The following is a 25,326-nucleotide window of genomic DNA, read 5'->3' on the forward strand; positions in this document are numbered from 1 at the left end:
TAGGAGGGCAACCTTTCCTAAAACTGGATTCTTTACTAATAATTTCCTTCTTTCCACTCCTTTTCTACCTTTAAGCACTTTCTTCTCTGTAGCTCTTTGGAGCTTATTAACATCTTTTTTTTTTTTTAAACCAACACGAGTTTATAAAAAATCTTATCAGAATGCTAGAAGGAAAAGAGACTTATGGGATAAATGGTCACAGCTGAAGCATATTACATGTTAGAGACTAATTCTTAACATTTTTGATACAAAAATATACTTAACAAAAATTTCCCCCAAAATGTAATCTAGCAAAACTAATGTTAATTCAGCAGATGAATATAAACATATGTATTGTCTGTAATGATTTACTTTTATTAAGAGCTTCTGATCTTAATTTAAAGCAACCTTGATTAATGTGAAGTCAAAAATGTTAGAACAGAGTATCAGAGGCATAATGAAATGAAATGTTAATAAGTTCTACTTGCTAGATGGGAGGCTGCCTGATTCATCCATCAATTAATAAAGCAATTAGATCTTTAAAAATTACTCAGTTGAATTTTTGTTACTCAACAGATTTGGTGGCAGCAGTGGGATCTGAAGTGAATTATAGGACATCTGGAGACAATGAGAAACACAGGTATTGTGCCCTGCAAACCTTCTGAATACACTGTTTTTGTTGCCATTTGCAGGGGCTGTGGGTAAGTTCTACTGGCTTGGAGCTCTCCTTTTTTTTGCAATCAAGCACCTGATTGAATTGGATTTCCTTAGAAGACAGATCTGCTTGAGCTAGCAGATGGTTTGCCTAGAGCCCAAATGAGCTGGCATATTTACTCAGATCCAAGCCCCTACCTTTTTAGACCACAGTTACTCAGGTAGAAAACCCTTGCAAATGCCAAATGAATTTTTCAGGTATGCATAGGGTTTTTGTCGCCAGGATGCAGTAACTTCTCTTCATTACTATCAATACATTAAGATGTGCAAGCTCATTTGTCTTGCTTTGTGTAGGCAGAGGCTACTGCTAACAGGGATCTCAAAGGCCAACAAGTTACCAAAATTGATGAGCCTGGGCTGAACATTTAAAGACTGTCAGAGTGCATGACACCTCAAGAAGACTCCTAGATAAAATAAGTTGGTCACAAAATAGGTTAAATTAACACTAGTTCACCTACCAACCTCAAGAAAACGTCTGTCCAACAAGATACACTATAAAACACGCACAGTTCCCAAAGGAGCAGCACATCTTTTTTAGGTCTTAGTGGGACTATAAGAAATCCAAAGGCTTAGCAAATAGGATCCTTAAATTCTTCTTTTTTTAAAAAAAATTTTTTTTAAAGATTTTATTTATTTATTTATTTATTCATGAGAGACATAGAGGGAGAGAGAGAGAGAGAGGCAGAGACACAGGCAGAGGGAGAAGCAGGCTTCATGCTGGGAGCCTGACGTGGGACTCGATCCCAGGTCTCCAGGATCAGGCCCTGGGCCAAAGGCGGCGCTAAACCGCTAAGCCACCCAGGCTGCCCAGGATCCTTGAATTCTAAAGAGTCAAGCACACCTCCATGTGCCACATCTGCTAATTTTATGTCTAAGAACTACAATCCTGAAAGTAACAGATAACTAGCAGAAACAGCAAAATTTTACTAAACTGGTTTTCTGTCTTGAAGAACTTGGGTTGGTAACCACCAGGTTGAGGGTCCCCCAAATAAGGCTAAACATAAATATGAGCTGTGCTCCATTTGCAACCAGATATGGCTGGACAGAAATGTGGGTTAACTCCATTTGCAGCCAGGGTCCTACCAAACTGGTGCCAAGCCCTCAGAAGAATTACAGCTTAGAAATACAATGGCCATTATGGGAAGCATTCCAATCAGATAAGATCATTTAAGAAGTACAATTGAATGTAAGGGTCCCCAAATTAAACAGAATGGGATACCTGTTTTAATTGGTAAGCAGAAGTTTCCAAAAGGTTCCAAAATTACAAGGTAGTTTCATTTACAGATTCATGGCAAAAAGTTAACATAAAAGACTAACCTAAAAGACAGATATAACTCCTACTGCTCCCTTCTTTTCTTCTTTGAGTACTCATTCTACTAATCCTCTGTCTCTGAAAAGACTACACAACTGTAAACAAAATGTGGCCAAGTTAATGGCCTTACAGATATCTCCATCTCTACCTTCAAAGGAGGGCCCCCATATGGGCCCCTCCCAGAGTTGATGAAACTGAGGAGTTTTCTGTTTAACCACTATGTTTTTATCTTAAAAACAACCAACTGGAAACTCAAGTAGGTACCTGCGCTTGCACAGGAAATCCTGGAAAAACTGGTAAAAGCCAGCAATTGGTGAAAATTGTTAATAGTATCAGCTCTTTCCCAATCTCTGTAGTTCCCAGTCAAGACAGGAAAATAAAATTTCATGTTGTTCTGTCCTTTTAAATCCAAGCCCATTGGTAATTGATCCTTCTCTTCCATAGATAGATAGCTATTGCCTTGTCTAATTTTGCAGAACTGGTCTTGACTTTCTGCCTGCCTGGAACATTCAGGTTTTTGTTCTTTCTTTCAGCTAATCACTGGAAGAAACTCTGGATCAGGTGAAGGTAGTATCCTTTCAGCCACTTGGAGGTGTGTGTGTGGGATTATTCAGTACTGCCAGAAATATTTAAAATTAGAACTATGAACCCAGAAGGAAAGAAGTAAATTGAGGATAAAGGGTTATATAGGTGGATCAATCTACGATGTCCTTTAAGTTCTTTAAGAACCCAATTCTTTAAGAAATTGAAAGCAACTGTTCTTATCTTACAAATCTTTACAGAACTAAAAATGTAGTTCTAGTGACAATTCAAAGTTCACTTATTCCTTTACCAATCCCAAAACGTCTCCTATTTATCTTGAAGGGCTAATAAATTATTGGCTTTAGGAAAACAAAGCCCTTCTTGGAGGAATCTGCATTCCTTCTCTATCCATCTTATCAACCCTTTAAAATGGATTTAGAAGGGCACCTGGGTGGCTCAGTTGGTTAAGTGTCTGCTTTCAGTTCAGGTCATGATCTCAGGGTCCTGGAATTGAGTCCCACATTGGGCTCCCTGTTCCATGGGAAGCCTGTTTCTCTCTCTCCCTCTGCCACTTCCCCTGTTTGTGCTTTGTCAAATAAATAAATAAAATTGTAAAAAAAAAAAAATACATAAAATGGATTTAGAAGGGACAGGACAACATGAGAATGAAGAAAAAAAGAAGCCTTTTAAAAATATAAACTGCTAAAATGGCTTTGGGCTCAAACTCTAGCACAGGTTCCTTATTAATTTCAGGGGAATGAATGAATGAATGAATGAATGAATGAATGAATAAGACTAAGGAAAAAAATATTAATTCCAGGGACAAATAACACATCTTAAAAATCTTCTCCACAAAAATAAGTGAAGGTCCTTATATCTGTCTGTTTATGTGTGTCCAAATATATATGTTATAAATGTGAAATATTTTTTCACCTATGGATAGTATTGCCAATTACTTTGTAAAAGAACTCTAGTTGGTTTGAAGACAAATACTTGTAAGGATTACACACTCTAAAACTCTCAGGTAGAAATTAACTCAAATGTTTTTCAAGTTAATGTGATCTAGGAAAATATTCAGTTGTTGGTTTAATTAGGATGGTAATATCTGCATAGTAATTAGCATTAAAATTACAACTTTTATTCTGCATGGGTACTTGAAGTTCAGTAAGTTGATGTGATCTCTGCTACAAAATTAAAAAGAAAAAAAAGCTTTGGAGAATGAATTTGTCTCATAAGGTTTGTATGCATAATCTAAGCATTTAATTAAGAACAACTAAACTGAAGAGGTATAAATAAAATTTAAAATTTTAGGTAAACTTATAAGTAGTCTCATAAGATACTAAAACACTGATTACTGAACATAGGTTAATCTAGTCTTTGTTTCTTTATTACAGAGAAACTAAAGATAAATGTGGGTCTGTTAGTAAACATACTTTGTGCTGAATTATGAAGAAGCACGTTTCTAGAAATTATGAAACATGCATAAATTTGCCAATCTAAAGAAAGCTGGTTTAACAGTTCATAATTGTTTACTTATTAGTATTAATCAGAAACTAAAATTTCTAAGAGTTCTGAAATCCAATAAATGTAAATAAGTACTGGAAATACTAAGGGAAACAACTCTGTATGCAATGAGAGGAGGATGTGTGTTTTTGGTAAAAAATAAAAAAATGGAGATGCATTTTTTTGTGATAGTTGTTGAAGGAGAGGAAAATAATTTTGTCCTAAAGTGATCCTGGTTGTTTAAAAAAGCAAAATATAGGGCAAGATCTAAACCTAAAAAAGAAAGTTGTAGGTTTACGGAAAAGGAATCTTTGAAAAGGAATTTTAATATGTGGTCAAACTGGCTAAGATTGGAATAAACTTAATTAAAAATAAGTTTCAAAGTAAGGTGGTCCAAAATTAGAATTTGGTTTTCTCCCTATTAAAAAGACAAAGTTTTCTTGGACTACAGGTCTATTCTGAATAAGAAACTGTAAAAGTTTTTTTTTTTTTCTTCCTTTCTTTCTTTTCCTTAACCTTTTAAGTAATATGCCTAAAAAAGATTCTGGGTTTTGTCAAAATAATTTTCTGTGTCTTCATCAGGTCTCTGATTACTTAAGAAAGCCAACTCTCTCTACTATGAAAAGCTAAGTTTTTGCTTTGTTTTGTTTTATATCTATTTAACTTTCTGCATTTGCCTGCAGTGTTTCACTGTCACCATGGTTAGGTAGACAATTAAGTATTGTTTCTTAACTGACCTAAGATCTTATTTGACCAAGTGTGTTTTAAAAAAACTTTCATTTGGGGGATCCCTGGGTGGCTCAGCTGTTTGGCGCCTGCCTTTGGCCCAGGGCGCGATCCTGGAGTCCCGGGATCGAGTCCCAGGATCGAGTCCCGATCGGGCTCCTCCCCGCATCGGGCTCCTGGTGTGGAGCCTGTTTCTCCCTCTGCCTGTGTCTGTGTCTCTGTCTCTCTGTCTCTCTCTCTCTCTGTGTCTATCATGAATAAATAAATAAAATCTTTAAAAAAAATAAAAAACAAACTTTCATTTTTTGGACAAACTTTCCAAATCAAATTCTGAATGAAGTCTTTTTGACCTGAAAGAAACTGGGATTTCTTTCCAGAGGGCTCCCTGGAACACCCTACAGGATCTATTAAACTAATTAGGCTTATTTGCTACATTACATTACATGGGAAATCTTGTCAAATAAGAAGTAGTACTAAATTCACTTTATGTTGTATTTGTAAAACTGTGGTACATGCAGAAAAAGTCCATTCTGCTTCTGCAAAAAAACCACCCCTCATTGCCAGACTTTGGCCATCCTGATGCCCTTGTAACATGGCAGTAATCTGCTCCCTAAACAGCGAAATTATGGTGAGTAAAAAATGGCTGTATTTACATGAAAACCAAGACAGCCACTTGGTTCTTCTTGGCTCCCTGGTAAGCCCCACTTTTTGGTTTTTACATTCCTTCACCCACCATAGTACACTTAAGATGATTCAAATTATAAACAGACACTGATGGGGGAACATAGTTCTATAATAATGCAAAAACAGTCTATCAGCAATGCCTGTCTTGTCAGGTCCATAATTCTTAAAAAAAAAAAAAACTATTTCCAGGAACCTCAGACTTCTTCCTCTGGATCTTTTGAAAACCTGTAGCTGGATTTAGTATGGATTATCAATTATGTTCTTATTATCATATATATGTTTTCTAGATGGGTTGAAATCTTTTTCATTTGGCTAGGCTGATGCCTTCATATTGGCAAAGGAACTGTAAGAAAAAGTGTTTACCACTTGAGGGTATAACTTTACATAATCTCCAGTGACTGAGCCACCTACTTCACTGGGCAAATCATATATAGCCTTAACGAAAATCTTACAAACTTCTGGGATGCCTGGTGGCTTGGTGATTGAGCGTCTGCCTTTCACTCAGGGCATGATCCCAGGGTCTGGAATCGAGTCTCACATGGGCTCCTTGCAGAGAGCCTGCTTCTCCATCTGCCTGTCTCTGCCTCAATCTCTGTGTGTCTCTCATGAATAAATAAATAAAATCTTAAAAAAGAAAATTTTACAAATTTCTTTGAATCCATCAGTCCACAACCTTCTGCTGATCCATTGTTGTTTCAAGCTAGTATGACAACCTACTATAAGTCTCTAATGTCTTATACTTAAGCCTGTCAACAACAGCTTTAAAAAAAAGCCTTCCTGGATCCCAATTAAAAAAAAAATGTTGGCTACAGTCTAGAGATTGGTGACTGGGTATTTTATAAACATAAAAGAAGACAGCACTCAAGCCCTATTGGAAGAGACCTTACCAAGTACTCCTGACCACTAACAATGTTGTAAAACTAAAAGGTATTGAGCCTTGAGTACACATCACACATCTAAAGAATGCTCTACCTGACACTTGAACCTGCATAGACACGGGACATCTCCAAATCACAATGATGAGGAAGAGAAGTAACTGACACCAAGGAAGACTGCTTCTGCCCAAGATGACAGATCAAGGCATCATACTTTACCTAAACATGATACCCTTTCTCCTTCTTTTCCTTTCCTTTATTCTGGCACTGGCCTATAATGATAACAACCTCAATCGTATCTCCCAGGCCACTGCTAAGGGAGGACAACCATTAGAATTTAGAGCATACTTTTGTTACAGGCTAAGAGAAAAGCCAGATGAAATCTTATTGGTTGATTCCCCTAAATTTTCATTGTGAGTCAGAAAGGACCTACCTGGAGGGTTTCATGATTCAGGATTCACCCCTTTTGGCAGATCCTCACTTCCCTGGTTAGGGATAAATGTAAACAAGGCTATGATGGGAAACTTTTCCTTAATTCTTGAAATATCACAGAATCTGACACTAAAGCAATAGCTGCCAATAAAGATCCTTAACCCTCCAGCCAAAAGAGTTTTTAATAATACAATAGCTCTTGATTATCTTTTACCAGAGTGAGGAGGTGTGTGCTACAACCAACGTCATGTGATATACCTGGATTAACACTTGTGTAGAGGTTGAAACTCGATTACATAAAATCACCAAGCAATCACTTGGCTTAAAAGAATAAGACCCTTTAGGAGGGTCTTATTTCACTTGTTTGATTTGATTGGTTTGGGTCTTGGGAACCATGGCTTCAAAGTACACTCTGGACATTGGGAATTAACCTGTGTATAGTAATCAGGATAAAGTCCTTGGTGTATTATATTCTCTCAAAAGCTTTAAACCTATGTTTGCAGCCACTAACCACCAAACGATCTCCCTAAGACTGAAATGGCATAAGAACTAAGAAAATGGCCAACTTACAAATTGTGAACCTGTGAGTATCACAGGGGTCAAGTAAATACATCGTGACCTATGAATATCACACAAAGGAACAACAATTGTGAGAACTTCAGAGGATTAGCTGAGACTGGCACTAATGCCTTAAATTCTGGTCACATCTCAGTTAAACTCAAGAGTGTGATCAAAAGCAGCTAATTGTTCAAAAGAAAACCAGAGTCCCCAAAATGACATCATTTAGTATAAAGTTCCAAGTCAATAAACCAAGACTTAATACCTAACCTAACTGCAGTTTCAGCCCCCATTAAATGTCACCTTTAAACAGTCAACATGGGAATTTCTTGGTCAGCACTTGGAAATTTACTGTAGACCCCATCTGATCCTCTTAGGAGGGCGACCTTACATAAAATAATGAATTCTTTACTAATAATTTCCTTCTTTCCATTCCCTTTCTATCTTTAAGCACTTTCTTTTTCTTAGCCCTTTGGAGCTCCCCTCTGCTTGGTAGGTGGTATGTTGTCTGATGCATCAATTAATTAATAAAGCCAATTAGATCTTTAATATTTACTCAGTTGAATTTCTATTAACAGCTGAAACCTAACACATGGAACAAAAAGGCCTTGGAGTAGCAAAAATGAAGAATTACCAGCAGACACATAACTTAAAATAGTCTGAGATTTAATAAAGGACCTAACTCTTCTCAGTAGTGGATAACCTCGGATAAATGAAAAAAGGTTAAATTATTCTTAGTATGCAATGTTTGATGACACAGAAACATACAGTAATCATATGAAAAAATCTTCCTTTCAAAATTATGATAAATATGGATGCTTGGCTGTCCTAAAACTTGACTCCAAGGAAACATCTCATTTCCTATAGGCTTAAATGCATAAAATTTCATAACATGAGAATATCATCATCATTAAAAAATATATTCTAGTTTAAAGTTCCAATTGGCTTTAGAGCTTGAGAGAAGGAGAATGGATTAGAACTTTCAAAAAAATGCCAAAGACTGAATCATTCTCCTGATACCTTTTGGAGCACTTATTAGTAAAATTAATTTAAGGTTAAAAAAGATACATACTTCACATCATGGTAATATACAAAAAGAGGACACTAAGAATTTACAAAATGATTTCCCAAACCTTTAAGTCTTTTCAAATAAAATATCACACAGAAACTCAACATTTGTTGAGCACAAAAGTGAGATTGGCTATGGATGGGGTAAAGGGGGGAACTTAGCCCCATCCCATTAGTCTCTACCTCAGTTATGGGAAGTATAACTCTGGGAAATACAGTGTGCAAACCATGGAAGATAAATTAGTCATTAAACTCAAATTTCCACTTTCAATACTGGTTTTCTACTTATTTCTACATGGCTTACTTCAAATAAACTTCCTCCATAAAGTCTTCCCACCTAATTAAGCTAGAATGGCTTCATCCACAAAAGTGGTATAGAATTTCAATTTGTGAACTTCATTTCAAACATTTCCAATATCTTACATTTTACACATACTACATAGAGAGATATACTTGCCAATCTTCCTTTTTTTATTAAAAGTTTCTCAGATAATGGTTATCTTTCTTAATTCATATCCTTCAGAACTTATCAAATAGAAGATGTTTGATAGCATTTATTTGTTGAAAACAAGAGGTTAAAGGTAGGTTAGTCAATGTCTAAAGGACAAAATGGCTTTAAAATGTTCTAATGTAAGAAAAGTAAGACCTGGACTGATAATTCCTAGTTGCTCTCTATGAAAAGTTGGGTGCTTTTACTGTGGAAAACACTATGAAAGTTCCTCAAAAAAATTAAAAACAAAATTACCATGACATCTAGTGATTCCACTAATGAATATTTACAAAACAAAACACTAATTAAAAAAGATATATGTACACTTATATTTATTGCAGTATTATTCACAATAGCCAAGGTTGAAAGCAACCTACATGTCCATCAATAGATGAGTAGATAAGGAAAATGTGCTATATGTTTATCTTGGAAGACTACTCAGCCATAAAAAAAGAGTGAAATCTTGCCATTCATAACAACATGGATGGACCTAGAGGGTATTACACTTGGTGAAATAAGTCAGATAGAGAAAGAAAAATACCTATGATTTCACTTATATCTGAAGATCAAAAAAAAAAAACAAACAGGAAGCAGAAACAGACCCATGAACACAGAGAACAAACTAGTCACTGTCAGAAAGAAGGAAGGATGGGGAAATGGGGAAATGGGTGAAGAGGAGTAGGAGGTACAGACTTCTATTTAAGGAGTGATTAAGCTGTGAGGATAAAAGGGACAGCAGAGGGAATATTCCCAATGGTATTACAATAGCATTTTATGGTGAAACATGGTAGTGATACCTGTGGTGAGCACAGCAAAATACATAGAGTTAATGAGTCACTATGCTATACACCTGACACTAACATAACATTGTATGTCAAATACACATCAATTAAAAATTTTTTTTTGGTCCAGCAGCCAGGTACACAGCAGCCACAGTGTATCACACACATCCAACATGGCACACACATCTACACATCCCCAGCCTCACTCCTACATCCTTCTCAGCTACCAGGTGCACAGTTGCCATTATGCACCACACCTAGCCACAGCACTGGGACCAGTGGCCAGAGAGTGGCCAGCTGCACACTCCCAGTCAACGTTGTGTACCTGCAGCCATTGCAGTGCTTCAAAGAATCTGGCACAGGATTAGTGGCTTGGTGCAAATTTTGTGCATGTCGCAGCCCTGCTTCCAAGTTCCCCAGCCGGCTTACCCTCTCAGAGCCAGCCTACTTGGGTCCAACTAACAACATGAGAGCAAGCACAACCCATGACAGGCAGAGTCAGTGCAACTGACTGCACTAAAAGGAAAAGTAACTTACACAAAATAGGGTGTAAGAAATACACATAAGGTACTCTCCTGATATGCCAAGTTCTGGTGAACAGGGAGTGCATTACAAGGCACTCAAGAAACTTTTCTTCATAGAGTCATTACTCTCAAAAGCAGAAGACACAGAAACAGAAACAGACAGGTAAACAAAATGAGGACAGAGAAATTTATCCCAAAAGAAAAAACAGGACAAAGCTACAGCCAAAGATCTAAATGAAACAGATAAAAATAATGTTAGTGATAGAAAATTCAAAGCAATGATCATAAGGATGCTCACTAAACTTGAGAAAACAGTAGAAGACATGAGGGACGCCTGTGTTGGCTCAGCAGTTGAGCGTCTGCCTTTGGCTCAGGACGTGATCCCAGAGTCCTGGGATTGAGTCCCATATCGGGCTTCCTGCATGGAGCCTGCTTCTCCCTTTGTCTATGTCTCTGCCTCTCTCATGAATAAATAAATAAAATATATAAATAAATAAAGAGTAGAAGACATGAGTAAACCCCTTACACTGTGAGATAAGGAATAACAAAGCAGATAAAGGGTGCAATAAACAAAATAAGAAACACATTTGATGGAATGAACAGCAGGATATAAGAAGCAGAGGAACAAATTAACAACCTAAACGGCAGAGTAATGGAAAGTAAGCAAGATAAACAAAACATAGAGAAAAGAATGATGCAAAATGAAAATAGACTTAAGGGAACTCAGTTACTCCATCAAACATAGTAACATTCATATTACAGGAGTCTCAGAAGGAGAGTAAGAAAAGAGGGCAGAAAATTTATTTGAAAAAACAGAAGCTGAAAATTTCCCTAATCTGGGGAATGAAACACATATCCAGATCTAGGAGGCACAGGGAACTCCCATTAAAATCAACAAAAGCAGACCCCACACCAAGACATATTGAATTCACTTGGTAAGATATAGTGATAAAGAAAAAACATTAAAAACAGCAAGACAAAAGAAGTCAGTAATTTATAAAGGAAAATCCAGAAGGCAATCAGGAGAGTTTTCAACAGAAATTTTGAAGGCCAAAGGGGAGTGGCAGACTATATTTCAAGTGCTGAGTAAGAAAAATCTGCAGCTGGGCAGCCCAGGTGGTTCAGCGATTTAGCGCCACCTTCAGCCCAGGGTGTGATCCTGGAGACCCAGGATCGAGTCCCACGTCGGGCTCCCTGCATGGAACCTGCTTCTCCCTCTGCCTGTGTCTCTGCCCCTCTGTGTGTGTGTCTCTCTCTCATGAATAAATAAATAAAATATTTTAAAAAAAAAGAAAAGAAAAATCTGCAGCCAAAAATACTCTATCCAGTCGGGCTATCATTCAAAATAGAGTGATAAAGAATTTCCCAAACAAAAACTAAAGGAGCTCATGACCACTAAACCAACACTGCAAGAAATATTACAGAGGACTCATTGAGTGAAAAGGAGAGACCAAAAGTGACAGTATGTTAGAAGGAAACACTGATTTTTTTCTAGAAAAAAATCAGTCAAGGAACTCACAAAAAAAAAGCCTATAAAACATAATAACATACTAAAATGTGAGAAGGAGGTAAGCAAAGAATGAGTTGAAACTTAAACAATCATCACCTCAATATAGTCATCTATACACATAAGAGGTTACATACAAACCTAATGGTAACTCTATATTGAAAACCAGGACACCTGGGTGGCTCAGCCAGCTAAGCGTCCAACTCCTGATTTCAGTTCAGGTCATGATCTAAGTGTCATGGGATCAAGCCCTGCATCAGGCTCCATGCTCAGTGGGGAGTCTGCTTGAGATTCTCTCTATCCCTCTCCCTCCCCCATCCCTGCCACTCTAGCACTCTCTCTCTCAAGTAAATAATCTTAAAAAAAGAAAACCACTAAGAAATATGCAAAGAATAAAGAGAAAGATATTACTAAAAAAATCAGCAAAGCATGGAAGAGTAAAGATAAGAAAGGGTCAGAGAAAACCAGAAACAATCAGAAAATAAGTAATAAAATGGCAATAAATATATATCTATCAATAATTACTTTGAATGTAAATGGAGTAACCAATCAAAAGACACTGGGTGACAGAATCGATAAAAAAAAAACAAGATCCATCTATATGCTGCCTACAAGATACACATTTTGGATCTAAAGACACCAGCAGATTCAAAGTGAGAGGACAGAGAAATATCTATCACAGAAATGGGTGTCAAAAGAAAGCCAGAATAGCAATACTTATATTGGACAAGTAAACATTAAAATAAAGACTATAACAAGAGATAAAGAATGACACTATCTCATAATAAAGAGGGCTCACCAACAAGAAGACATGAAATTGTAAATATTTATACACCCAACATAGGATCACCCAAATGCATAAAACAGTAATAAAGGAACTAATTGATAATAATACACTAATACTAGGGCTTTAATGCCTCACTTACCTCAATGGACAGATCACCTAAACAGAAAATCAACAAGGAAACAATGGCTGCGAATCACACACTGGAAAAAATGGATTTCACTTTTATATTTATATACTCAGAACACTACATTCTAAAACAGCAGAATATTCCTTTCCATGTACCACAGAACAGTCTCTAGAATAGATCACATATTAGCCCACAACGAAATCTCAATAAATTCAAGCAGATTGAAATTATACAATGCATTTTTCTGACCATAACAACTATGAAACTTTTATGTATATTCAGAATTATTGTCAAATTCCCCATGCAGCTGTGCCCTCTTTGGACTTTCAAATTCTGGGGAACTTTCCTAACATATTAGAAAAAGAAAAGTAGGGACACCTGGGTGGCTCAGCAGTTGAGCATCTGCCTTCAGCTCAGGGCATGATCCTGGGTCTGGGGGTTGAGTCCTGCGTCAGGCTCCCTTGGGGGAGCCCACTTCTCCCTCTGCCTATGTCTCTGCTTCTGCCTCTGTATCTCTCATGAATAAATAAATAAAATCTTTAAAAAAAAAAAAGAAGGAAATTAAATTAGGGTGTGATATTTAACTACTCTTCTGATTTTAAATAGCTTCTATTAAATACAAACATTCCATTTAGTAAAAACTGGTAAGACAGGAATGTTTGCAACATTCTCCCTATAATGTACTTGGAAGTGTTAATGTATAACAGTGCCTTAAGTTTCTATAATAGAAGCAGCCTTTCAAATGCTTATATGGATTAGAAACATTTAATTCTAGAAAGATGTTTTGTGTCTGATTGTATCTGGGTAGGGATTAACTCCCCATTTTTGACATCTCTGCTTTTCAATTTGATTTTTTTTTTCAAATTATTGAGAGAACCCTGTAATAACCCAGCTGTATGAAAGAGCAAGCCCTGAACAAAATTATATAAGCTTCCAAAGAAATTAGGGTAAACTTCTTTAAAATTGAAAATGCAATCAATTGCATTCGTACTTTGCTAGTGTCCTAGATAAAAAAATTTCAGACTAAAAAAAAAAAAAATTCAGACTAAAAGACGACTTAAAGGAAAGCAAAAAGAGTCTATACTAGTTTTTTTTTAAATAAAGTGTATTAAAATATCCCCTAACCCCAAAACCCACTTAAAGGAATCTTTTCTCCTTTACCTCTATATGTCTATAATAAGTGAAGTGGATAGTAGTAGGCTGTGTACCTGATTTAAAGTACTAATGGGCACCGGGTGGCTCAGTGGTTGAGCATCTGCCTTTGGCTCAGGTCGTGATCCCTGAATAGAGATCCCTCATTGGGCTCCCTGCAGGCAGCCTGCTACTCTGCCTATGTCTCTGCCTCTCTCTCTTTATCTCTTATGAATAAATAAATAAAATCTTAAAAAAAAAAAGTAAAGTACTGATGACTAGTAGACAGTATATCCCTCACGTCCAAATAAAGCAATATTACTTGATGAGTTCCAATGGGTTTCAAGTCAACGACAACAAAAACATTAATAAGACAAAAGAAGTTCTCTTTCATTCATTCATCCATTCATTCATTCATTTATAAGGCATTAATAGCAAATCTACTCCCCAGTTATTAAGTAGACATGGCTTGAGTCCTAGGAGTTCCCATCTATGGGAGAGAAATAGGTGAGTACAGAATATAATTCAAACTACAGTAGAAATACTAACACGGAGAAACCAAAAGGCAACAAGGATGGTGATATAGAAGAAGAGATATCTGAAGAGTGCTTTGAAAGGTTATTTCGTTGATAGACTTGAGGAAAGAGTGAGATATAGAAGGAAAAACATTCATCAAAAAACCCAGCATATATAAAGTTATCACAGCCTAAAAAAGTCATGATGTTCAGGAATAGAAGAAAAATGGGAAAGGAATATCTCAGATATATTTCTCTGTTTCTTAGATAAGTAATCTCATAAGAAAAGTATTATTCTCTACTTTGTACAAGAAAACAGCCCCAAAGAGATCATCCTGTCCAATATGGCACTGATAATAAGTGGTAGAGATTGTAGTAAGTAGAGAATAGAGACATGGAAGTGTAGTAAGTAAAGAGATGGAAATGTCACTAGAATTTCCTCTGGAAAAAAAGCAGAAAAGAATGGAGGGGATAAATAATGGTTAGCTTGTGAAGCAAAGGAAAGGAAATCATCAATAAAATGAAAAAGGAAACATAATAAATGGTAGAAAGTATATGCAACTCATATATATATGTTAAAGAGTTAATATCCTAACATACATAAAGAACTCATAAAATTCAATAGCAAACAAATAAACTATTTAGAAATTGGGCAGAGGATTTGAACAGACATTTTCCCAGAGAAGACATACAGATGGCCAACAGGTACATGAAAAGGCACAAAACTAATCACCAGGGACATTCAAATCAAAACCACAATGAGATATTACTTCACACTTGTTAGAATGGCTATTACCAAAAATATAAGAAATAGTGTTGGTGAGGATGTAGAAAAATGGGAACCCCTGTGCACTGTTGGTGGGAATATATTTGGTGCAGCCACCATGGAAAACAGTATGGAGCTTCCTCAAAAAATTAAAAATTAGGGGTGCTTGGGTGGCTCAGTCAGTTAAGCATCCAACTCTTGATTCTGGCTTTGGTCACGATCTCAGGGTAATGAGATTGAGCCCTATGTTGGGCTCCTCAGTGGTGAATCTGCTTGAGATTTCTCTCCCTCTCCCTCTGCCCTTCTCCCCTCTCATGCTCTCTCTAAAAATCAATAAATCTATAAAAAAATTAAAAGTAAAACTATTGTATGATCCAGCAATTCCATTTCTATGCTTTTATGCAAAGGGAACTTAAACACCAATTCAAAAGAATATATGCACCCCCTTATTCATTGCAGCATTAATTATAATAGTCAAGACATGAAGGCAATGTAAGTGTACATCGGTGAATAAATGGATAGAGAAAATTTTAACACACACACAGTGGAATATTATTCAGCCATAAAAAGGAAGGAATTCTCACCACTTCCAACATGGTTAGACCCTGAGGGAATTATGCTGACTGAAATAAGTAAGAGAGAGAAAAACAAATACCATATGATCTCTCTTATATGTGCAATCTAAACAAAACAAAACAAAACCAAAAAATAAACTAAGCCCATAGATACAAAAAAGACACTGGTTGTTGCCAAAGATTGTGGGGTGGGCAAAATGGGTAAAGAGGATCAAAGGTACAAAATTCCAGTTATCAAATAAACAAATAATGGGGATATAACTTACAGCATGGTGACTATCATTAATAATACTATATTACATATTAGAAAGCTGCTAAGAAAGTAGATCTTAAACGTTCTCATCACAAGAAAAAAAAATTTGGAGACACCTGGGTGGCTCAGCAATTGAGAGTCTGCCTTTGGCTTAGGGTGTGATCCCAGGTCCGGGGATCGAGTCCTGCATTGGGCTTCCTTGCATGGAGCCTGCTTCTCCCTCTGCCTGTATCTCTGCCTCTCTCTCTATGTGTCTCTCATGAATAAATAAAATCTTTAAGAAATTTTTTAAAAAGACAAGAAAAAAATTAACTATGTATGGTGATGGATGTTAATTGATTGTGGTAATTATTTTATAATATCTGTAAATATCAAATCATGTTATATATCTGAAACTAATATAATATTATATGTCAAATATACATCAATTTAAAAAAAGAAAAAAATACTGATGAAATTAAAGATATTCTAAATAAATGGAGAGATATTCTATGTTTAGAGACTAAAGACTCAACATTGTTAAGGTTTTTTTCCACATTTGACTATAGTTCTATAATTTCTTCCCAACTGGATCTATAAATTCAATGTAATACCAATCAAAATTGTAGTAAACTATTTTGTAAAGAATGGGAAACTGATTGTAAAATTATTTGGAAAGGCAAAGGACCCAGAAGAGCCAAGAGAGTACTGAAAAGGATGAAGAAAATGTGACGATATACATTATCCAATTTCAAGATTTCTTACAAGGTTACAGTAATCAAGACAGTGTGGTATTGGTTAAAGTATAGGCACTGATCAATGGAACAAAAGAGAGCACCCAGAAAAAGACCCATACAAATAAAGTCAACTGATCTTTGGCAAAGAAGCAAGGCAATCCAATGGAGAAAAGGTAGTCTTTTCAAAAAATAGTACTGGAACAAATGGATATCCATATGCAAAAGGGAAAAAAAGAATCTAAGACTCAGACCTTACTTTTCACAAATATTAACTGTAAATGGACCTGTAAGTGTAATGCAAAAGTACAGAACCCCTAAAAAATAATATAGAAGAAAATCTAGGTAACATTGGATTCGACAGTGAGATAGAAGACCAAAATGAAAATCAGTGAGAAAAAATTGATAAGGTAGACTTAAAATTAAAAACTTCAGCTCTGTGAAAGACACTTTTAAGAGAATGAAAAGACAAGTGACAAACTGGGAGAAAATATATGGAAAATAGATATCTGAAAAAGGACTTGTACCTAAAATAGACAAAGAACTCTTAAAACTCAATAAAAAAAAAGGGGGGGGGAACAATCCAGTTTTAAAAATGTGGAAAAGAACTGAACAGAAACCACCAAAAGATATAAATATGTATATATATAGATGCCATATAAATATACAAAAGGATGCTCAACATCACATTAAAGAATCACAAATGAAAAGGAGACCCTACTACATCTAGTAGAATGGCTAAAACTAAAAAAAATTAAACTTGACAGTATCAACTATTAGTAAGGTTCCCGGGCAAGAGCATTCATTCATTGCTAGTAGAAATACAAAATAGTACAGCTACTCTGGAAGAGAGTTTGACAGCCTCTGACAAAAATGAATGTAGTCTTACTATATATTATGGGTTCAACTGTGTGCCCCACAAAAGATACACTGAAGTCCTAACATCCCAGGACTTTAGGATATGACCTTATTTGGATATAGGGCTGTTGCACATGTAATTAGTTAAGATGATGTCATACTGGAGAAAGTGAATGCTTAATCCAATCTGACTGGTATTCTTTTAAAAGGAAAAGAGACATAAACAGGGAGAACAGAATGTGAAGATAGGGGCAATTTCTATTAGCCCAGAAACACCAAGGATTGATAGCCATCACTTGAAACTAGAAGAGAAGCATCACATATATTCTCCCCTCAGAGCCCTCAGGAGGAACCAAACCTCCTGACACATTGATTTCGGATTTCTAGCTTCCAGAATTGTGAGAGGATTAAATTTCTGTTGTTTTAAGCCACAGAGCCTGTGAAACTTCCTTACGGCAGTTCTAGGAGACTAACTAAACTATATAATCTAGTGATTGCAGCCCTAGGTAACTACTCAACTAATTTAAAAACTCATTCAAACAAAAATCTACATGTGAACAGTAACAGCAGCCTTAATAATTGTCAAAGACTGGAAGCAACTATGATATCATTTTATCTTGGTGACTGAAAAAACAAACTGTACACATTCATATAATATGTAGTTCAATCATAAAAAGAAAATGCTATCGAGCCACAAAAGGACATGGATGAATCTTAAATGCATACAGCTAAGTGAAGAAACAGTCTGAAAAAGCAGTGAACTCCTTCCAATTATATGACATTCTTAAAAAGGCAAAACAATAGTCATTAAACATATGAGTAGCTGCCTGGGGTATTGGTTTGGGAGGAATTAAATAAGTGAAGCACAGACAATTGTTTAAGGAAGTAAAATTATTCTATATGATACCATAATGGTGAATACAAGACACCAAACATTTGTAAAAATTCCCAAAACTATAAATTACAAAGAGTAAACTTTAATGTCCGCAAATATTTAAAAAATAAATTAGGTGGTTAGGGGATCCCATGATGGAATGCAGAATGTAATAAAAGAATTTAAATGTATCATTAATAAATGAAACAATCTCACTGAAGGAAGTAAAGGAATAAGATGTTAAGTAATTTTAAAATTAAGTGGAATCTGTAAAAATAATGCCAAAAGGAACTGTACATAAGCACTGTACTCTATTTGAAATTTTCTTTCGCACAGGTGTATAGGCTAACAATACTGAAACCATCATACAGGTATACTGGAAGTGAACAATTAAGTAAATGGATGACACATGGTGGGAGCCAGGATTCTTACTGTTCGAATGGGAGGTTATAGATAAGCAAGCAGAAGAGGCTAGAATTATCTATGTGGTAATCAATTAGAGTTGGAGATGTAAGTATAAACAGATGGTTACATATAAATAATATTTGTAAGTATGTGTATGCATGTGTGTATATATACACACACACATTTCTCCTTGCTCTATCAGCTGAGAGGATCTATAGGAAATGACACCCAGTAGATACGAATACACACCTAACCTCTTAGATTCTGGTTCTAATATTATTCTTTAACAAAAAGAAACCATGATTTCTTGGAGAAATGGTTGATTCTAGTACTGTGGTAAGAAATATGTAAGATGAGGGATCCCTGGGTGGCCCAGCGGTTTGGGGCCTGCCTTTGGCCCAGGGCGCGATCCTGGAGACCCGGGATCGAATCCCACGTCGGGCTCCCGGTGCATGGAGCCTGCTTCTCCCTCTGCCTGTGTCTCTGCCTCTCTCTCTCTCTGTGTGTGACTATCATAAATAAATAAAAATTAAAAAAAAAAGAAATATGTAAGATGAGCCTGTAATATTTTGTATTATTAAAAAGTAAGAAAATGCTAAAAATATACAACAAAACCCCAAAACAGACAAACAAAACAGCCCACAATGAAGGGAGTTGTCAAAAGGACACAGGAGTAAATTGAAAGAGCTCCCCCTGGCCAAAGCTAGCACAATCTAAGCAACAACAACAACAAAAAATAATAAAGTAGCAGTGGATAATAACCCAAAACATAAAAATAAATATCCAAGAGTCCATATTGATAAAAACAAATGATAAAATGAATGCATGAATGAACGAATTCCAAAAAGTTTGTGTATTTACTCTGCCTTTAAGGGAATGGAATATAACTCCCTGTTCCTTCATTATGGGCTGCATATAATTACTTTCTTTTAAATAATATAGTATGAAAATGAAGGAAAAAATAGTAACTTTACAGTGGAGAAATCTGACAAACACTATATCAAGACAAGAGTGATTTACACCTATGGTAAAAAAGTCATACTGATGTCATGTACCCTTGATCTGACATGATGACAATAGCACTTTACTCCTGTGGTCTTCCTCCCCAAAACACATTACCCTAGTGTGATTATGAGGAAAACATAAGACAAATACCAATTAAGGGTCATTCTATAAAATATTAAACCATTAATTCTAAAAGAATGTCTTCAAAAACAAGGAAAGTGAGAAACTGTCACAACCCTCAGATGCGTAAATAAACATGACTACAGAATATTAGGGAAAAACTGAGAAAACCTATATAAAATATGGCCATTAGTTAGCCATAATACATTAATATTGGTTCATTAATGAAGACACCTATTCCATACTAATCTAAGACATTAATAGGGGACTGGATATGGGGTACACAAGAACTCTCTGTATCATCTTTATAATAATCCTATAAATTTAAAACCTAAATAATTCTAAAAATCTAAAGTAAAAGATCATTTTTAAAAGGACATTAAAAATATAATAAGGCTCGCCTTAGAAATAAGGGAAGGAAAAAAACAGGCAAATGATACTGAATTAAAGGAATACAGATAGTCTCACTAGCACAAAATTTTTACACCACCACTCTTATTCTAACATTCAGCTTCATTCATTTGAGCACTGTGTCCTGCAGATTCTTTCGTCCTCAAGAATCCTGCTGCTAAATATAAAAAGTCTGGCACCTAGAGACTTTGTATAGAATAGTAATTGTTAGAGAGACATGGGAGCTGGATTACTTTAGGTCAAATATTTCAGCTGCTAGCACATACTGGCTGCATGTTCTTTAACAATTTGCTTAACCTCTTTGTTTTGTGTGGTTTTTTAAAGATTTATGTATTTATTTATTCATAGAGACACCCAGAGAGAGAGAGGCAGAGACACAGGCAGAGGGAGAAGCAGGCTCCATGCAGGGAACCCGACATGGGACTGGATCCTGGGTCTCCAGGATCACACCCTGGGCTGAAGGCGGCGCTAAACTGCTGAGCCACCTGGGCTTCCAGCTTAACCTCTTTGTACCTCAGCTTCCTCATTTATAAAATGAGAATAATAATAATACTACCCCAACGGGTTGTGAGACTGAAGTAAATTAACACATGCTAAGATTACAACAGAACCTGGCACATAGATGTTAAAGTGTTAACTATTTAACTAGTTCATTTATTCAACAAAAAATGGATCAATGACACACGAAGGTTATAAATCCAAAACAGTAAGGGCTCAAGGAGAGAGTGTAATTCAGCCTGGGCCTGGTAAAGGAAATCTAAGATTTGTAGATACCAGTAAAACAAAATTGCCATCTCAGCTCACTTTGTCAAATGTGAGTAGGCTATGCAAAAGGAAAACTAAAATTCTTCATGCCTATTTTAATTTCTTAGTCCTCAAATCTATAAAGTCAATCTTGGGAGAATATATATCACAATATTAATTTTCAGGTCTTTTGAACAAAAATAACCTTCCAAAGGGGTCTATTACTGTTTCCGCACACCTACACTTTTCTGCCTGCAGAGAAACTGACAAGGGTTTTCAAACATAACTTCAGCCTACAGAAGTACTTCTACCAGCATGGAACAGGTCCCACAGTCTCTCCCCTCCAAACCCCTCTTCCAGAGAAGCATCCTGACCCAAAGAAAGTATAGGGCCTTTGTTCCAAATATTTATCTATTAATGTGTCCCAAAATAGCCACAAAGTAAGGGGAAACCAAGTAGTTCAGCCTTAATAGTTTCCTTTTCTTTTGAAAAAGGAAGGAAGTAATACTTTATTTGGTATAACCCCCCCACCCCACTTCAAATGTTTTCTCAAGTAATAGGAAGGAGGAAACTTTTTAAAAAGTGTGTGTGTGTGTGTGTGTGTGTGTGTGTGTGTGTGTTGTGTGTTGGGATGGGGGACTAAAATAAAGTACTAACAAAAAAATGTTACATAAGATGAAAGTAGGAATTTTTTGGCTTTCATAATAGATACTGTAGGCAAGTAAAGACAGAATCCATGTACTGAAACTTTTGTCCATTACGACATAATATTAGGCTATTATGTAAATCCAGGATATTAATCCCATCTTCTTAAGTAAAAATGAACATTGCAAAATTTTCTAACTACTGTATTTCTACAGAGAACAACAATTTTTCAATACTTGAAAATAAGGTAGGAAATGTATAGGTTTAACATTTTTCTGCATGTATATCCTATTAAATTCCCTGGTTTGTGTTAATGTGAAACTATTTGTCACATTTACAACTGTTTTCTTTAAGAAGGCTCCATGCTCAGTACGGAGCCCAACACAGGGCTTGAACACCCGGGTCTGATATCAAGACCCAAGCCAAGATCAAGAGCTGGATGCTTAACAGACTCAGCCACCCAGGTGCCCCTCCTTTTACAACTTTTTAATGAATAAACACTTTCAATAATTTTCAAATGAAGAACAAGGGCAAAGTGGTTTACAAGGAATTATTAAGAAACAAGGTAACAGTGCAACAGCCTGAGTGTAGACTATGGTCTGAATCCCATTATTTATGGAATACAAATTCAGAGTTTCTGTATATTCACTACACAGTTCTGGAAACAGCATTCAATTGCATTAAACCAAGGGGTGGGTGGGACAGGAAGTAATTAAAGTAGTTTAAGCTATGTTTGTAAAGTTCAGTTTTTTTAAAAATTTTTTATTTATTTATAATAGTCACACAGAGAGAGAGAGAGGCAGAGACACAGGCAGAGGAAGAAGCAGGCTCCATGCACCGGGAGCCTGACGTGGGATTCGATCCCGGGTCTCCAGGATCGCGCCCTGGGCCAAAGGCAGGCGCCAAACCGCTGCACCACCCAGGGATCCCTGTAAAGTTCAGTTTATTAAAAGTTGCAGCTTTGATGTTCTTTAAAACTTAATTTTATAATTGAAACACACAATGATTATATAGTTAGAATTAAACAGAACTAAAAAAAATAAACAGAACTTAAGTCATCATTCCAACTTAAAGTTAATGATTACCTTTTATACAGTAGATAGATTATATAAGTTCACAAGGAAGGACTACATTAGAGAAAAACCTAATAGTGGAATAATACTAGAAGAGGGAGTGATATCAGTTAAAAGAAGTCATTTGTTTCTAGAGCTAGAGAGGAAATATCACAGTAGACAGCTAAATTACAGAATACTCCAAGTGGGTATTCAAGCATCTAAAAAAAAAGGAGGTTCAATAACAGATATAAAATTGCCCTCCTAAGGCTTTTAGCTATTTGATGAGTCAAATATTTATCATATCAAAACATACTTTTTAATTGACAAAATCAGAAAAGAGAATTGACCTCCAAATTATAAACTGTATTTCCCTCTCTGAGTTGACTACCACTTTGTGATAAGATTAAAAAAAAAAAAGAGAGAGAGAACAGTATTAGGAAACAGAATGAAGGTCAAACCAGAGGTTATATAATTTACATATATACAAGTTCTTTCTACTTCAACACTTTTAATTACTTTCATCCAGACTAGTTTAGTAAGATTCCATAAAAATGACATTTTAGCTCTACTGGTAACAGAGGATGTTAGAGGTTGTGAGCTGTGATTTTACATTTGTGCATCACACTATTGGAAATTCTTTTTTCATAATTAACATCATTGATAGAATTTAACATAATAACCCTGTAAAGTCAAATAGGTGCAAAAGAATGAGTCTTTAAAATGTGGGTGAAGTGAAAAAATAAAAAAAAATAAAAAATAAATAAAATGTGGGTGAAAAGAGCGAAGTGATTATGATGGACACAAAGTGCAGTTTTCTTTAAAGTGGTGAGGAAATATTAAATAATTATTTTAAATTTATTAAATTAAGAAATAATGCTGTTGAAAGAACGGGGCTGAAATCACTCAAAATGTGACAAGTGCTATGTAATTATAAATAGTAAGAGACGATGAAAAGCAGTTGGTATATGAAAAACTCTTACTGGCTATAGGCTCATCATGAACTCCAAACAATCCTTAGTCTAATGTTAACTGAAGACAGGAGTTGCTTAATGGAAGGTTAAGAAGGCTTAAGGTGCCAACCAAGTGTTCATTTCAATCCATGAACAATTCCATAGATTTAAGGCCCATTCCAATGTCTCTATGATGTCTATGTGACACCAAAATGAAGAACAAGGTAGCAATGATACAACACAGCTGCCAAGATTTTCCCACCCAATCACTTGTAGAGATTATCAAGATGGTTGTTACCTGATATAATATAATCTCGGACATCAAACTGGTCTGCTTTATTCTTATTTACTTTTTTAAGATTTTATTTATTTATTCATGAGAGATACACATAGAGAGAGGCAGAGAACCATGCAGAGGGAGAAGCAGGCTTTCTACAGAGAGGCCCATGTGGGAGTTGATCCAGGATCCTGGGATCATGACCTGAGCTGAGGGCAGACGCTCAACCACTGAGCCGACCAGGCGTCCTCAAACTGGTCTGTTTTAAAAACTGATATTGGAGGTGTCTGGTTGGCTCAGTCAGTTGAGCACTGGACTCTTGGATTCCGCTCAGGCTGTAACCTCAGGTTGTGGATGGTGCCCCACATTAGGCTCCGTGCTCATCGAGGAGTCTGTTTCACATTCTCTCTCAATCTCCTACCCTGTGTGCTCCTCCCCCTGCTCTTGTGCATACCCCCGAATAAATAAAAAAAAAATTTAAAGGGACGACCATTAAAAACATACACACACACATCCATACATGCATCACACATATATTTTATACATTATATAAAACAGTTATGCCTAGTTTTGAGGTTTTGAAGGATGAGTTTATGTTCCTATTTGGTGAAAATAATCAGGGATTAAAAAGGTGAGCCTCTTTTAGTCACTTTAGACTCATAAATTTATTAATTTATGAAGAGGCTTTTGGAATTCATCCTGTTCCAAAAGAGAAATTGCTGTCATTTCCCAAATGTCTACGTCCTGTCCTAATTACACTGTTGAGGGATCCCTGGGTGGCACAGCGGTTTGGCGCCTGCCTTTGGCCCAGGGCGCGATCCTGGAGACCCGGGATCGAATCCCACGTTGGGCTCCCGGTGCATGGAGCCTGCTTCTCCCTCTGCCTGTGCCTCTGCCTCTCTCTCTCTCTCTCTCTCTCTCTCGCTGACTATCATAAATAAATAAAAATTAAAAAAAAAAGATTTAAAAAAAATAATTACACTGTTGAAGTTCTTCATAGGCAATGACTATGTTTCTAAGTATAACATCTAAAGAAATGCCTATAGGATAAAGAGTTAAGCTAAAAACTTAGGTAATTATTAATTAGCATAAATCAAGAAACCTTTTATCAAACCTTTCTGCATAGCACTGTTCACGTAACACTGTAATTCATTTCTTCCCTAAAGCGATTGTGGAGATAAGCCATTGGTGAGTCTATATATAACTAAAGTGAAGACAGTTAGGAGAATCTCTAATAATTCCAATTATATTTTTTTAAAAACTCAGTATCTTTTCTTCCTTTCTAATATATTTTTAAACGTTTTGTTGTTACTTTTAAAGGCATCATGAAAACAGCAACACATTTCTCAAACTGAATAAAAATTAGAATTTTATTGATGTACACTACTGAGAATGTAAAAAGTATCATAGTTTATATAACAAGAACATTTCAGTGAGAA

General features: G+C 36.0%; 1 protein-coding gene across 3 annotated transcripts in view; it reads right to left on the minus strand.

Annotated features, from left to right (window-relative positions):
* ZRANB3 (zinc finger RANBP2-type containing 3) overlaps window positions 1–25,326 on the minus strand; it is a 306,312-nt gene that overhangs the window by 165,561 nt on the left and 115,425 nt on the right. The window lies entirely within an intron of this gene.

The sequence above is a fragment of the Vulpes vulpes genome, chromosome 5, assembly GCF_048418805.1.
Source record: "Vulpes vulpes isolate BD-2025 chromosome 5, VulVul3, whole genome shotgun sequence".
Classification (NCBI taxonomy): domain Eukaryota; kingdom Metazoa; phylum Chordata; class Mammalia; order Carnivora; family Canidae; genus Vulpes; species Vulpes vulpes.